General features: G+C 32.9%; 1 pseudogene; it reads left to right on the forward strand.

Annotated features, from left to right (window-relative positions):
• The window catches only part of LOC110114666, a 78445-nt pseudogene extending 67035 nt beyond the window's left edge, over window positions 1-11410 (forward strand).
• Window positions 11411-16473: the final 5063 nt, after the last annotated feature.

The raw sequence follows: 16473 nt of genomic DNA on the forward strand, positions 1-16473 counted from the left end.
AGAAGGAAAGGATGAAGAAGAAAGGAGAAGTTAAAAATTACCTGCCCTAGAGAATAAGAAGAGGAGCTACCTGCAATGGAGCCGGCGGTTAGGGCTAAGACCGACTCCTATTCGGGCATGCAAGGAGCGACGGGAACAGGGGGATCTCCGGTTTTGACTGCCTCTTTGTTCATAAACGGGAGAGGGAGAGGCGATGGAGGTGATTTCGCACACCCAAAGTCAGACGGGAGCCGGGGTTCGGGTTTGAACCTGGAGATCGGACGTTCCTCGGGTCCGGTCTTCCTTGGCTCATGCGAGAGGGGGAGAGGAAGCTCCGTCTGGGAGGCGAAGTCGGGCAGTCGGACTCGGCTGGCTCACGCAAGAGAGAGGAGGAAGGGGATCGGGGAAGCTATTGTCGGCTTGGGTTTCTTTCGAACGAGAGCTCGAGAGGGAGCGGAATCCCGAGAGAGAGGAAAGGCTAGGGTACTCAATGTGACTGAATACTGCCGCAACGGTCAATTTTTTTTTGGATTTAGAGGAAATCGGAGCCGCTCGATGCGATTACCGGATTTAGGAATAGATTCAAATTAAGCCAAAAGTAGATTGGAATCTATCTAAATTAAATTGAATTGATTTGAATCAAATTTGGGCTCAAATGATTTGATCAAATAAAATCAAAGACGATTCGGGTCAAATTGAACTTGATTTGAGTCGACTCGAGCTTGAATTTGGTTCGACGAGGTTCGATTAAATTAATCGAAGGTACTCGAGCATATTCGAGCCAAAATCGAGGTCAACAGTGCTAAGGTCACTTAAGTCAATTGTATTTTCACAATCTTCATTGAAAGCTTAGTAAAATATCTCATCCACCTTTGTTTAATATCCTCTTCTAAAAAAGTACTTTTTGATTTTTATCCTTAATGCACTTCACTTGAACTAAGTCCTTACTACTCCTATCTTTTTATTTGGCTAGCTTATACATATATCTTTCACCCTCTTTAGTATCTAATCTATTATATAAATCATTAAATGCTAAAGTTGTTGCATCGCAGAATGCTTTCTTAGACTCCTTACGAGTAACTTTATATCTTCACCAATTTTAGAATTTTTACATCTAAATTGATTTTTATAACATAGTTTCTTATTTTTTTATCTTTTCTTGTAAATTTTGATTCCACCACAAATTAATTTTACTATTAAAATCTTTTACTTTGATACTCCAAGCATATCATTTGTAATATTCTTAATATTGCAAGCTACTACTTCCAACATAACATTATTCACTACAAACAAATTGTCAATTACCGGAGAAATTTCCAATGGATTTCTGGCAGAAAAATTTTTGGAGGATTTTTTGGTGAATTTTAGACGAATTGTTTAGAAATATTTTCAACAAATTTTCAAGCAGATTTTTGGCGGCTTTTCCGACGGAAATGTTTCTTGTGGCTTTTTCGGTGGATTTTTCGACGGATTATTTAAATCTCAGAAAATATAATTTATTCATAATTTAATTCTTTAATAATTTTATAGCTTATTTTAATTAATTATTAATTTAATAATATATTTTAATTAATTATTAATTTGATAACATATTTTAATTAATTATTACTGTACTAATTTATTTGGATTATCAATTAAAATAATAAAATTAATTAAATAAGTTTTTATTATAATATTTTGTCAGTTTTAATATAAATAAAAAAATTTATCCATTTAAATAATTTTCTAGGAACGATACATTGGTTAGACTGACACACGCTCACGTAGGTAGGGGGGTTGTGGTTCGATTCTCAGGGTGGATGGGCGCCCGGGCGTGGGTTGTGCGTGGGAGCAGGCTCACATGCACAGGTTGGGGACCCTGAGCAAGGGTGCTCGCTGGGCGCAAGTTGCGAACTCGTAGGAGCGGGCTTACCTGGGCGCTTGGGATGAGAATTTGTTTTTTAAAACTATTTTATTTATTCTGATGATTATTTTCCACTAGATTTTTTGCTATTGAAAAGTTTTTCATGCTCGATTTATCGTCAAAGACGTTACCATTGGAAATCTACCGTAAAATTTAGGATTTTCTGCCTTAAATACGCAACTTTCTTATATTGTTAAGTTCCTCATGCACTGACAAAATCTTAAGATCGTAAATCTTACTCTCAAATATATTTTTGTTAGAGTTCTTTAAATGCCACTATTTAATCTTAGAACAATAATATACTATATTTTTTATACTCTGCCCCTTCATCCTAAAGTCTAAAACTAATAAGCAGTGTTTGGTACATAGACTTTCACTCAAAATAACTTCACAATCTCTATAATAAAAAAAAATCTATTTTTCTTACAATAAAATAATTAATCTGAGTTTAACAATATTCATTCTTTTATAAGTGATGAGATGCTCATCTCTTTTCTTAAATAAGGTAGTAGCAATAATAAAATTATAAGGTAAAGAAAAATCTAATATAGTCTTACCACCTTCATTAGTCATTCCAATCCATAGCCACCATGAATGCTTTTAAAATCCTATACATATCTACCAACATGTCCATTAAAATCTCCCCCAATAAAAACATTTTCTTCAAAATGTATCTTTTGTATTACTTCTTCTAATTCATTCCAAAATTTAAATTTTGAGCACATATCTAAACCTACTTTAGGAGCATAAGCAATTATAATATTAATAATCTTATCTTCAACAATAATCTTCAAAGCTATAATTCTATCTTGAATTCTAATAATTTTTAAAACATTATCTTTCAAACCCCTAGCTATCTATAATCACACTTATACCATTTCTAGAACGACTCATACCATAATACTAAAGCTTAAACCCTAAACTATTAATCTTCTTAGCCTTCTCTCCCATCCATTTAGTTTCTTGAATGTATAGAATATTTACCTTTCTATCAATCATAATATCAACTTATTTCATTAATTTGCCAGTAAGGGAACCTACATCCCACTATTCTAACCTAATTTTAGTTTCATGGACTAGCTTCTTTTCCTACATCCATCCATGATGTGGGAAATCTTTCCAATTTAACATTGCATCCGGGTGCCGATGCAGCGGCCATTGCACACTTCTCATTGTATTAAACTCATGCACCGCCTGGAACATCCTAGCATTAACACAATGTATTAAAGGATTTATATCATTATTATTCACCAAGTTTTACGCTGGCTATCAACTACTTAATGCAACCCTCAATTTTTCTCATTCAGGACTTGGGACCTGTCAATGACAGTGTTGATGTTAATTTTTATGATATATCTAAAATTTATATTAAAGGTTCAATAACTAAATTCTTGATGACAAATAGATATATATAAATCAAGGGGTATTCTTAAGGGTGGCACAAATAACTTTTAAGAACTCTTTTGTTCTTTCCCTCAATTGACTTTTCTATGGTAATATAAAAACATCAAAATGGTTGATCAATCTTAACTTCAAGATTTTTTTCAAGAATAATTTATTTTGAGAATATATCAAAAAAAATTGAAAGAGTCTACATATCCATATGAGCATTCATAAAAAAAAATTGAAATAATTTTTAATGAATGAATAAACAACAAATAATTATTAAATTTTGCAACCAAAAGATGGAAAAATTCAATAAAGTTTTTGTGTTTTTTACTTGTTCTACTAAATCAAATGTTGATTTTTTAGCTTAGAAGAATTTTTGGAGAGAGTCATGATATGGGAAACTTGCACCAAAAAATATAAAAAAAAAATCTAAAAAAATTCATTGAAACTAAAAACATTATAATTTTAATATAAAAAATCTAAAAAAAGAAGTTCTTTTGAAAATTAAAATAATAGAGTCTTATGCCAAATATGTTTTAGAGAGATGCAGACAAAAGAAAATGGACAATTTTCTTCGATTTCCTACATCGCCCATTGATGTCATTTCCCAACATCAACCGCCACATCCTTTTTATTAGATGTAAAGCTTGGGGATGAAAGAATTCCTTTTAAAGAAAATTTTAAGCATGAGGAAGACAATTATTATATTTCATTGGATCCAATTTATTTTATGAGAACATTTGATTGATTTTTAAGAGGATGAATGGATCCTAAATATACCCATTATGAACTATGAAAACTTCTCATTGGATCAAATCTTTCCAAATAAAATGAATAACTTGGTTTTTATAGAAATATTGAGCCTCATTTTAGAATGTTGACTTTTTGGACACATTTCATTTTATAAAATGAATAACTTGGTTTTAAAGTAATTCTAGAGTCTAACTTTGAGAATTTTGAATCTAAGGTAACAATAAACAAATGAAATATGTTTAAAGGAGGATTGTTAAACATAATTTATTGGATAATTAAATCCTTATCATAGAGGTATGAATTTCAAAAAGCACTTCTTAGATCAACTTTTACATAAGAAGGATAATCTAATCCCTTTTAAGGATGAAAATTGGAGCCTCGTCCTAGGTATTATAAAGCTCAAATGCTTCTGCTTAGATCAAATCAATACAAATGAGAAAATTAACCTAATTTTTATAGGAAGTTTTGAGCCTTAATGCATGGATTTCAAACCTCAATCAAATCTCTTAGCTTAAATATAACATAATGAGGTTTGTTAGCCACATTTTTAGATAGAAAATGAATCTTTTGTAAAGAGATTATGAACTTTCAATGGCTCTCCTAAATTAAAAATTTTCAAAATGAGGAGAGTCGACCCAATTTTAGATGGAGGTTGGAACCTCGCTTCAACGATTATGAATCTTAGAAACCCCTACGAGTTATGACTAATGAGGAAAATTATAATCTCTCTTCGATATCTAGAAGGTGGAAGGGTATTTATAAAATTTGAAGGAGAAGAAATCTAAAATTTTCTTTGAATTGTTTGGGATTTTTTCAATATTGTGGTAAAATTTTGGAATTTACAAAGCATACATAGGTATATCTCTAAAAGGAATTCAAAAACTTAAAAAATTTAAATAATAAAGAACAACAAAAACAAACTCTAGCTCGCATTATATAGTTGTGTGTTGGTTGGCCAACCACCTGGGCTCATTGGTAGTTAACTAGGCCAATATTTGTGCTTAGATCAATATTTTTTCAATTTCTTAGGGTTGCTTAGGGATTCTTTTTTGACATTCTAGACTATTCTTTTGCACTTTCATTCCCAATAGAGCATGAAATGGTAGTTTTGAGCTATATTAAATGTTTTTAGCTAATTTTTTTAATAACACTCATTCAAAGCACTATGTTAAATTCACTAAATAGTGTAATTTTGATTAATAGGAAATTACTTTGTTCACATACCAAAGGAGAAGCCACATTGAATTTAAGGAAATGTTTATGTCTTAGAATTCCCCTAGAATTATGATTTCACATCTTAAAATTTATAGGGCATGGAGTGTTTTCACGCTCATTAAATTTGATATCTAAAAATAAGAGGAAATTAATATGTCATCAATTGATTATTGCTTTAAGCACCTAAGTATTTGGGTAAGAAATTTCAAAATCATTCAAATAACATTTTTAATAAATTTATAGAATGGATTCCTTTATTTGATGAGACAAACTCAAAGATTTCAAGAATGTATGTATTTAACTAGCTCAAAAGGGATAAATGAGCATTCACAAACATGAATATAACCCTCACAATGTTATTTTAGAGGTCAAATATTCTTTGAATTTAGAACGCTTATACTCAAAATATGTGTCTTAATTTTATCATTCAAATGGTCCCAATATCGCTTAATTCTAAGTTTAATAAATCATTGAGTATCAAAAATATTTCAAATGATAAATATTAATCAACTTTGGCCATTACTGAAGTAACTTGATTTTTTATTGAAATAATTTATAGCCCTCCAAAATTCCATAAATATTCCATTTTTTTCAGATTAAGATGAAACTTTTAATAAAGAGAATTATTAAACCTAATAGATTCTAGAGTTTTATCCCTCGCCACTCAATACCAACCATAATGATGTCCAATGTCACTATTAACTAATTACTATCTAATGATGACTATCAGTATGTATTGATAACTACCATCACCACTACCAACCATTAATCATAAACTAAAACTAATTCTATTATTATTATTATTATTATACAATTTCGTCAATGCTTTCAATCATCAATTGATACCAACCAATTTTTAATGTCCAACAATTATCAATGTTTGATGTAAGCCTTTTTAATCTCCTTATATGATCACTCAATATCCCCATATTTCTAGTGTTCTTCACTGATTATCTTATAATGTCTATCAATGATTGATGGCTAATGCCCATCAACTACTAATAGCTTAGACACTTTTGATTGGTCTTTAATTCCAATGCCTTCTAATATAAGGAGAATGGTTAACTTGATTGCCTGATATAGCTTGATATATAAATTTTTTCTTTGATAATTTATCAACACCTATAGATGACTAACATCTAATGTTCATCAATGCCCAATATTTTACTACAATCTTCCTGGTGACTGATCTCCTTTTTAATAAAGAAAGCAATTGAGATTATCACCCAATTTCATTTAACCTCTCATGTTCCTCATTAGTCATCGCTTGATGCCAAAATGACCAATATCCTATGTTTTCACTAATAGAGATCTACTTTCTATAAGAATATTGATAAAGCCAACTTCCTAACATCGCTCATCTTTCAATGTTTCTTATCAACAATCACTTGATATGTATGACTAACAACTTTATGGTATCTGTCAACCATTAGGATGCCCATCTTCTTGCAATTTATTATTCACTCCTATAAGGAGATTATCAAAGTGAACTATTTATTAACTCTTGACATCTAAGATTTCAAATAGGCCATTGCCCAAAGCATACCAAATGAGGATGTCTAATAAACATTAAACACTAGCATATGACACTCATCTTTTAGTTATCAGTCTACCCTCATATAAAGAGTTCAACTAAGCTAACCACCTGACATTGCTTGTTCTTTGATGTTTATCACCGATCATCATGTAATACCTACCAAAGGAGGATGTCTAATATGCACCTGATATGGCCTTACCCGTTGAAGTCGCTGTCGACCCGAAGACCTAACTGATTCCGACTCGACGCCGCCTTTGGGTGTGGCTTCTTCCGATCAACCTGATCGGGCTCTACCCGTCTCCCTCCCTCTCTCTATTCTATTATGTATGGTAGAAGAATTCTTTGCTCTGGAACAACAAGATACATGGTAACTTGTACCAACTCCCGCCAACAGGTCTGGCAGCCATTGGACATTTAGAACAAAATATCACTCCAATTGAACCATTACAAGGTTCAAGGCCATATTGGTTGCTCAAGGAAATCACCAACAATACGGCTTTAATTACCTGGAAATGTTTAGTCCTGTAGCTAAGTTTCCTATTATAAGAATTCTTCTAACTCTTGCCCTTATTAACAAATGGACATTACATCAATTGGATGTAACGAATGCGTTCTTGGATGGTAATCTTGATGAAATCATATACATGAAATAACCAAAAGGTTTTGAAGACGATACTCAGCCTAATCATATTTTTTAACTCAAAAAAGCCATCTATGGACTCAAACAAGCACCACGACAATGGTTGAACACCTTTTCTACTTACTTGTGTTCTCTCGGTTTCTCCCATGGCAAAGTAGACTCCTCTTTATTTGTATTCCACAAAGAAACCAATCAAATATATATTGTGATATACGTGGATGACATCCTCTTAACGGGCAACAACTCCTCTATTATATCAAGCATTATTCTTTAATTAAACAATTGGTTCTCCATGAAGCATCTTGGAATGTCCAGTAGCTTCTTAGGCATTCAAATCAGCTCGGCAAACAACTCTTATTTCTTGTCTCAAATGAATTATGCAACTTCCATTCTCGAGATGGCTGACATGCGGCATTGCAAAGCACTATCTAATCCTTCCTACACTAAAGTTCCAGATATTATATACACGAAAAACTTGCTGACCGATCCAAAACTCTACAGACAGATTACTGGCTCATTGCAATACCTCACTCTTACCAGACCTGATATATCCTATGTCGTCAACTTGCTGTGTCAACATATGCACAATCCTGCTTCCCAACACTTTTATTTACTTAATAGATTACTATGATACATTAATGGTACTCTATTGTTTGGTCTTCCTATTTTACAGGGTTCACTGGAGTTACAATCCTTCTCGAATGCTGATTGAGCCGGCGACAAAGACACCAAACGATCTACATCAGGCCACTGTACCTTCTTTGGTAACACTCTCATATCCTGGAGCATCAAAAAGCAACACACGATGGCTCGTTCCTCGACAAAAGCTGAGTACATGGAAATTGTAGCTGCTCTTTCCGACATCATATGACTAAGAAAACTCTTGCAATATTTCAATATTCAGCTTACCTCCCTTACAAGTCTACATTGTGACAGCATGTCATCCATAGCACTTGCAAACAATCCGGCCTTCCACACAAAAAACAAAACATATGAAAATTGTTCGTCACTTTACTCATGATCATATTCACTCGCAAGTTGTTCTTATCTTCCCCATCTCAACGAAAGATTAGCTAGCAGACATTTTTTACAAAATCGCTCTCGACTCCTAGGTTTCATTTGCTTCGTGACAAGCTTATTGTACATTCTAGTCCATTAGCTTGAGGGGGCATGATATCAGATACACATAACATGTACCTATACATTTATTTAACTTGCTATACTTCTTGTACACGTGTATAGGTTGGACTATATGTTTTAGATCTATATATAGCTCTCATGTATTAGATCTCTATATCACTGATAATAATAATTCATTCAAATACTTCTTTCATAAATATTTAAGTATTAGATCTATAAGCACATAAGAATTCAACATTATATATATGAATCCCCCTATTTCAAAATTTGGTCTCATATTTTTTTCCCGATTTCCCTAATACATACAATCACCTCATAACTACCTTCCTAAAATTTTGTAAAAAAACAAAATAAAAATAGTACTCTTATGAGAAAATTTTTATGTCATGTTCTCGTAAATCAAATTATATTATGATGGAAATAAAAAAAAACTATTAAATTTAATTAAGATCAGTGAAATATAAATTTTTTTATTTTTAATCTAAACGAAAATCTGATAATTTTAAAACTTATTGAGACAATTGATATTCATCCAAACTAGGGGTGTCAATATTTGACCCGACCCGAAAATCCGACCCGGACCCCGAAAAATCCGGGTTGAATCTGACCCGTTTGATAAACGGGTCGGGTTCGGGTTCGTATATTTGACCCGTTTGAAAAACGGGTCGGGTTCGGGTTGACCCGGCGGGTTGACGGTCAACCCGGCAACCCGTTTATTTTAAAAAATTTTGAATTTCCCACCGTTTCCACCCGCCTGCCCGCTGCCCCGCGTGCGGCGTGCCGAACCCTAGCGCAGTCGCGCGTTGGCGCGTTGCCTCAACCGCGGCCAAACCCAGATGGCCAGATCCCTCGCGCGTCGCCTATACCGCGGCCGAACCCAGAACCCCGAACCCAGATCCCTCGCGCGTCGCCTGTACCACTGCCGGGTCGCGGGTCGTGTCGGGTCAACCCGGCAACCCAGTCAGGTCGGGTCTGGGTTGAAATGTCCGACCCGTTTGCAAAAACGGGTCGGGTTCGGGTTGACCCCTTTAGATCCAGGTCGGATCGGGTTCGACCCGAACCCGATGGGTTGACCCGAATTGACACCCCTAATCCAAACACATGCATACAAATGTTTCTTCTCATATAGTTGCAGGTCGGAGCAGCTTCTTCCCAGCTTTCGCCGGCCAAAGTACGACCACTTCACACTCGCCCGTATCTTTGCGTCCAAAAAAACAGAAACTTTGGCCATGTCGCCTTGACCATCTCTAATGGCATCTCGTCTTATTTGCTGCTTTCCTTCATAGCTTATCATCTCTCTCTCTCTCTCTCTCTCCTCTCTCTCTCTCTCTCTCTCTCTCTCTCTCTCTCTCTTTAAGCTTCTTTTTTAACATTCCTTGACTCAATCAGTCCCTCTATTTCTACAATTTATTTGTTCTTGTCTGCTTGTTGTTCTGCTTTTTCAAATAGTATGTGAGATCACATAGAGCTAAATTTGCTCTGTCGGTCTTCTCATTTTTGAAAATTTTATTGCATCATCGACATGATGGGATCATTTGCCTTTTTCACAGCTTCTGTTGGATTATTCGGCCTGGTCGCAGGTCAAGTTTGACTTAGTGGCTCTGTTTATTCAGGTTTTTCGAATAAAAAATACAGATATCTGCTTCAGTTTAATATTAAATCTATATAGATCTGAGGAACTTCATCATCTCTGTATCAGCAGAGACTTCTATGTTGGAAGTCTGGCGAGTTTAGCCATATATGATATCCTTTATTAACCTTAATCTTCTATATATATGGAGTGATTGTATCCATCATTTCATAGATCGATTTGCTTCTCATGGGATCAAATAATGGTTCTTCCATTTGCCTTGATCTCAGTATTGGCACCCTCCAGTTCTCCAACAGTTGCATGGTGAGTGCTTGGTTAATTAATCAATCCAATAACATACAAGTATGTGAATCCTCTGTCTTCATCAACAATTCATCTAAACTTCTTAATTTTTTGCAGAAACAACATAACAAAATCAACAAACTGCCATTAATCCATGGAAGTACTAAGATGGAAGAGCAGGAGATTTACAGTTCTCAGATAGAGGCTGAAATGCTGGATGAGATGAATCGAGTGGTTGCAGAGAACAGACGGCTATCGAAGATGCTTGCCGCCATCAGCGAGCGGCACCGAGCACTCCGAGCGCAGGTGCTTGAGATGATTAACAGCACTTCATCATCCTCTTCGACGAAACCGGCTCCAAAGAGGAGAAATTGTGATGGATCCTTAGGCTATCCACAGTCTGTAAATGCAAGTTACAAGGTGAATTGTGCAAAGGAAGAAGTTAGAGAAACAAGACCAAGGATTTCCAGGATGTATATCAGATCTGATGGATTGGTAAGTTCAGTGATTCAGAAGCTTCATGTATGATCTGGCTCAGGAAAATGTTATTTCTGTCATAGTACTTTGTACTTACATGGTTTTTGATGGCCACAGGTTGTGAGAGATGGCTATCACTGGAGGAAGTATGGACAGAAGGTGATAAGGGATAATCCTTATCCCAGAGCTTATTTTAGATGCTCCTTTGCTCCAGTTTGCCCAGTGAAGAAAAAGGTAAGAAATTACTCAACAAAAGAAACGATTTTTATTAAGATTCTTCTATTGAATCAAGGAAAATGAAGTTTATTGATTGAAATTCCAGGTGCAAAGGTGCACTGAAGACCATTCTGTTCTTGTGGTAACTTATGAAGGGGAGCATAATCATGTGCAGCCATTACCAGGTGACTCTCTCAATTGCTTGCGCTGAAAGATCTTAGGATTCAGAACAAGTTAGGAATTCAATGAGCCAACTTAAGAAGGGGACTAGGAAGAATTGCTAAGACACTTCAGGCTGTTTTTCACTTCCTCGCTTATGATTTTTTTCCTTAATCGCAGTGTTTTTTTTTTTTTTCATTTTGTTAATAGAACTGTCTGGTCTGTCTTTGCTTGCAATGTCTATTCCTTATTTTTCTATGTTTGATTAGCAAATTTTAGCTTTCTGTGTCCAAAGAATGTGATGGATTCTTGTTTTTTACAAGGGTAAACAGAATTTCTTTTTAGAGGTGTCAATATAAGAAACCACCCAATTGCGGTTGCAGGTCAAGTGGTGTCAGGTTGGGTTCGGGTTTAGATTTTTAACTCGTTTGGACAAATGGGTCGAACGTGTTAAGAGCCAATCAATTTCGAATTTGACCCGCAAACCTGTTTTGACCCCCTAGGTTTCTGTAACATAATTGTAATTTGGTGTTGCAAAATATTACTATTAATATATATTATTTAGCATCATGAGTAGAAGTGATTTAAATTAGCTAATGATTTAAAATCTAATTGGGCTAATCAATTGATAATGAAAGAAGAAATTGAAATCAATTTTAGATTTGGATTTGGACAATTTTTTGCCACAATTTTTTTGATGCTTTCAAAAAAAATTTGTACAATAAAGTAATTTTATAAAGCAGTATGAAAACTATCTTAAACAAAGCTGAAGCCTAAAAATTAGTAAGTTTTAATTTGATTTTTTTTAACATTTTTTTTGTAGTGTAAAAATTATAATTTGAATTAATTTTGTAAGATTTTAATTGCTTTCTTTTTCATATCAGATTTTTAAATAGAAAATTTTGAATTAATTTAACTAATTTTTAAATTTTCTTTTTTTAATATAAAATGAACAAACTTAAAATAGCATAGACAATTAAAAATTAAAGATCAACCATCATTATTTATTTATTTATTTACTTTTCTTTTTCAAAACATCAAATTTATTAAATTTATAAAAAACTAATATTTTTTTTGAATTATACAAAACAGAATAAAATAAAACTCAAACCAAAGTAATTTAAACAGATTATTTTTTCTAATTTATTTTTATTTTTTTCCCACTCATAGTTGCATAATAATAATAAATAAATAAATTAAGAGGGACAGAAATTTCATTAACAACAAACTTCTAACTTCTAATCATGAAATGAAGTGATGAACCAATAAATTTTGCAAGAATTCATATAGAAATGTCAAATGTTCATCAACTCAGATAAAAATCTAAATAAAATTAAGTAGACAAAACACTTCTTAAATAATTTGATAGGTTCATGCTAGATTGGCTAGGGCTAAGAGTTTAGCTGAAAGATGGAAGACCAACAAAAGTTGAATCCATATTTGTCCCTGATTGAGCTCGGATCGAGCCAAACAAATCGAATGACCTGCCAAATTTTTACTCAATCGGATTTCAAGTTGCGTTTGAGGCTTCGTTTGGGCCGACATTATTACTGTTTTCTAAAGTACGTAGCTTTATATTACAAAAATTTATAATTCAAAAAAATTTTATACTAAAAAGCTGATTCAGAAAGCAATAAAAAAGTCATTCCAGACGAAGCCTAAATCAAAATAATTAATTCAAAATATAATTAAAATGTATTTTTATAATTTCAAGCTGCGAGTCAACTCATGTAAGTTCGATCCTATTTCAAGCTAAGCTTAGATCATATTGAGTTGTCACAAAATTGACTCAAAATATAAATATATATGCATATTTTTTTTTTTTAAATTTAAAGCATTTAGATATATGTGCGTGCAAATATTTGCATATAAGAATTATAAATTTATAAATATTTAATACTTTTAAAATTAAAAAAGGGGAAAATGAATCATTTGAACGGAAGATGGGCTGAATCCTTTGCATATGACTTAAATTCGCAACGGGGCATTATACGTGACAGAGTGGCCTTTGCTGCCACGATCCACTGAGATTTGGCCCTATGTTGCAGCAGATTCGTAAAATGGCAGAAGAATAAAGGTTCTGGTTGGATTTCAAAGTACTCAATCTAAGTTGTTTGGGCTTCATGATGGTATGGTGGGAGCTCGTGTGTGCGTGCATAAGATAAAAAATGCATTTTCTATGGCAAAAAAATTGTAAGCTTTTTGGGCCTTTTTGAACTACCACGGCATTTTGGGTGTTATTGGCCCTGACTGCCTAATAGAGGAAAGCTGAACATGCAAGGGGGTAAAAAATCTTTAGATCCATGAAGCTTCATATAGATGGATTATGCATCTTGATGCACAAAGGATAAAATGTATCCGTGAGTAAATGAATTAAGCGGCTTGTTGAGCCAACTCGAAAAACAAGATTTGAGCCAAATAGGCTCGAAATCTAATTAAAACTCTATTTGGGATGACTTTTGGTCACTGTTTTTTTGTTGCTTTCAATAAAACTAAAAAGTTATTATTAAAAGCAGTAAGAAAGCTGTCCAAACGAAGCATAATTTAAGTTATGAGCCAACATATATGTTCGACCATTTCAAGTTGGCATTTGGATCAGCAAGAAAACATTAACCTTGGCCATGAGCCAATATTATGTTGGCATTTCTTGAGTTCCTTAATAACATATCAAACATGAAGCACAAAGAAACTTTTCAAAGAAATAAAAGATGATGGTCATCTTATACATAATGATATCAACAATAATTTATAGAACAAAGTAATTTGATAATCTTAAAGCTAATTCAGCAATTAGAAATTGCCACACTAAGTTTTTGTTTGGGACAATTTTCTTACTGCTTTATAAAGTAATTTTATAGTACAAAATTTTATAGTTTAAAAAAATTTGTGATAAAAATCTGCTTTAGAAAGCAGCAAAATATAACTGTTATGTTAATTCATCTAAGATTTAGATTTCTTTTTAGCCTTAATCACTTTCCCATAATCTCTATAGAACAGATCTAAAGCTACTTCATCCGTAATGCTCAATAAATACCATGAAAATTATTAAATATTCAATTAAGCTGAGTTTGCAAGAAATATACTCAATACGTTAAACGCGCCTACAAAAGAATAGACGTAATGCAAGAAATAATAGAATTAATAAAATAGAACAATTAACAATCTGTTTTATGTTTTAACTTGTATGCCTCTTTGCGGGTTTTTATTAAAAAAAAAAAACAATCTGTTTTCTTTCATAACATTTACAATCGTGGTATGTTATTAAAGTAAAATAATTTTGTTTGGAAAAATATATCAATATGGACATCAATTAGAATTTGTATTGCAGTTAGGCTTAGTTTGAGGCGGCTTTCTTTCTGCTTTCTAAAGCAGTTTTTTAATATGAAAATTTTTAATTTAAAAAATTTTTATACTAAAATATTACTTTAAAATGCATTAAGAAAGTTGTTTCAAATGAAACCTAAGGCTTCGTTTGGGACGGCTTTTTTTTTTTTTGCAACTTAAAGCAGCTTTTTATTATAAAAAAATTTAATTTTTGTACTAGAATACTGCTATAAGAAGCAGTAAGAAAGTCATTCCAAACGAAGCCTAAGGCTTCGTTTGGGACGGCTTTTTTATTGCTTCTTAAATCTGCTTTTTAGTACAAAAATTAAAATTTTTATACAAGAAAGCCGCTTTAAGAAGCAATAAGAAAGTCATCCCAAATTAAGCCTAAGTTTCTCATAATAGCTTGAAATAGAAAGAGGCTTTTCATATATTTGATTGTGGCTTCATTTGATACGGCTTTCTTTCTGCTTCTTAAAGCAGTTTTTTAATATAAAAATTTTGAGTTCAAAATTTTTTGTACTAGAAAGCTTCTTCTTCTTTAGAAATTAATAAAAAAGCTTCGTTTGTGATGACTTTTTTTATTGTTTCTTAAAGCAATTTTTTTAGTACAAAATTTTTACTTTTTCTGTATAAAAAACTGTTTTAAGAAGAAAGAAGAAAGTCGTCACAAACGAAACCTTAGTCCCTAATTTGACTATATTAACTAAAATCAAACATCTATGAATTATATTAGGATATGTTCTTTGTGGCATCATGTATAGATGTTCACAAGAGAATTTTCAATCACAAATAATAATTAGTGGAACGATATTAACAAGTAATTACTAACCTAAAATCAATTTATAGAAATCCATTATATTTTTCTATTTACATTTCTTTTAGATTTTCTAAACATGAGTAATTCAACTATATTAAAGGACAATTTATCACACTCTCTCAAAATACGTGCTAAGAAATTTATAATAATAGAGAGCAGGGGTGTCAATATTTGACACAACACGAAAATCCGACCCAAACCCAATATGGAAATTTCAGATTAGACCCAGCCCGTTTCAAAATAATAATTAGTGGAACGACATTAACAAGTAATAACTAACCTAAAATCAATTTATAGAAATTCATTATATTCTATTTACATTTTTTTAAAATTTTCTAAACATGAGAAATTCCACTATATATATTAAAAAACAATTTATCACACTCTCTTAAAATACGTGCTAAGAAATTTATAATAATCAAAAGATTATTTTAAGCTTTTTGTATTAAGATTCTGCACACACACAAAATAAATAAATAAATAATACATAAGAAACTAGAGTTTTTATATTAAAAATCTAAAAAAGAAAAAAAATCAGGGGTCTGAGCCAGAGAAAATGATCTGCAATATTGATAGAGATCATAAATATCAACTCTTTCTCTCAGCCAGATGATACAGAATTGCAAAATTTAGAACATTACAATAGATCAATCTTCTTTATTTGGTCTGTAATTGAGAATATAAGAGAAGTATTGAAGGGTGATGGTGCCAATAAATGAAGCCAGTTAGACATCCATAGCAAGGCAATGTTAGATGAATTACAACAAGGCGATGCTAGCTATCAGACAATGGTGGGTGAATTTTGACAGTCGAGCAAAGGTGATAAAATGATGACAGATAGGCAACGGTGATCAGAAGTGTTGCGTCCTGGAGTATTCGCGACGGTAAAGAAATATTTAGTTTAACGTCTTAGCGGATAAGTGAGAGGGTGTAGCATTCATAAGAGACACCAAAGTTTTTACGTGGAAAACCTCTGAAAAGGGGGAAAACCCACGGGGCCTGACCCAGTTTTAATGAATCCACTAGTATTTGCAGTCGATTACAAATG

The sequence above is a fragment of the Dendrobium catenatum genome, unplaced genomic scaffold, assembly GCF_001605985.2.
Source record: "Dendrobium catenatum unplaced genomic scaffold, ASM160598v2 fragScaff_scaffold_1163, whole genome shotgun sequence".
Taxonomy (NCBI): domain Eukaryota; kingdom Viridiplantae; phylum Streptophyta; class Magnoliopsida; order Asparagales; family Orchidaceae; genus Dendrobium; species Dendrobium catenatum.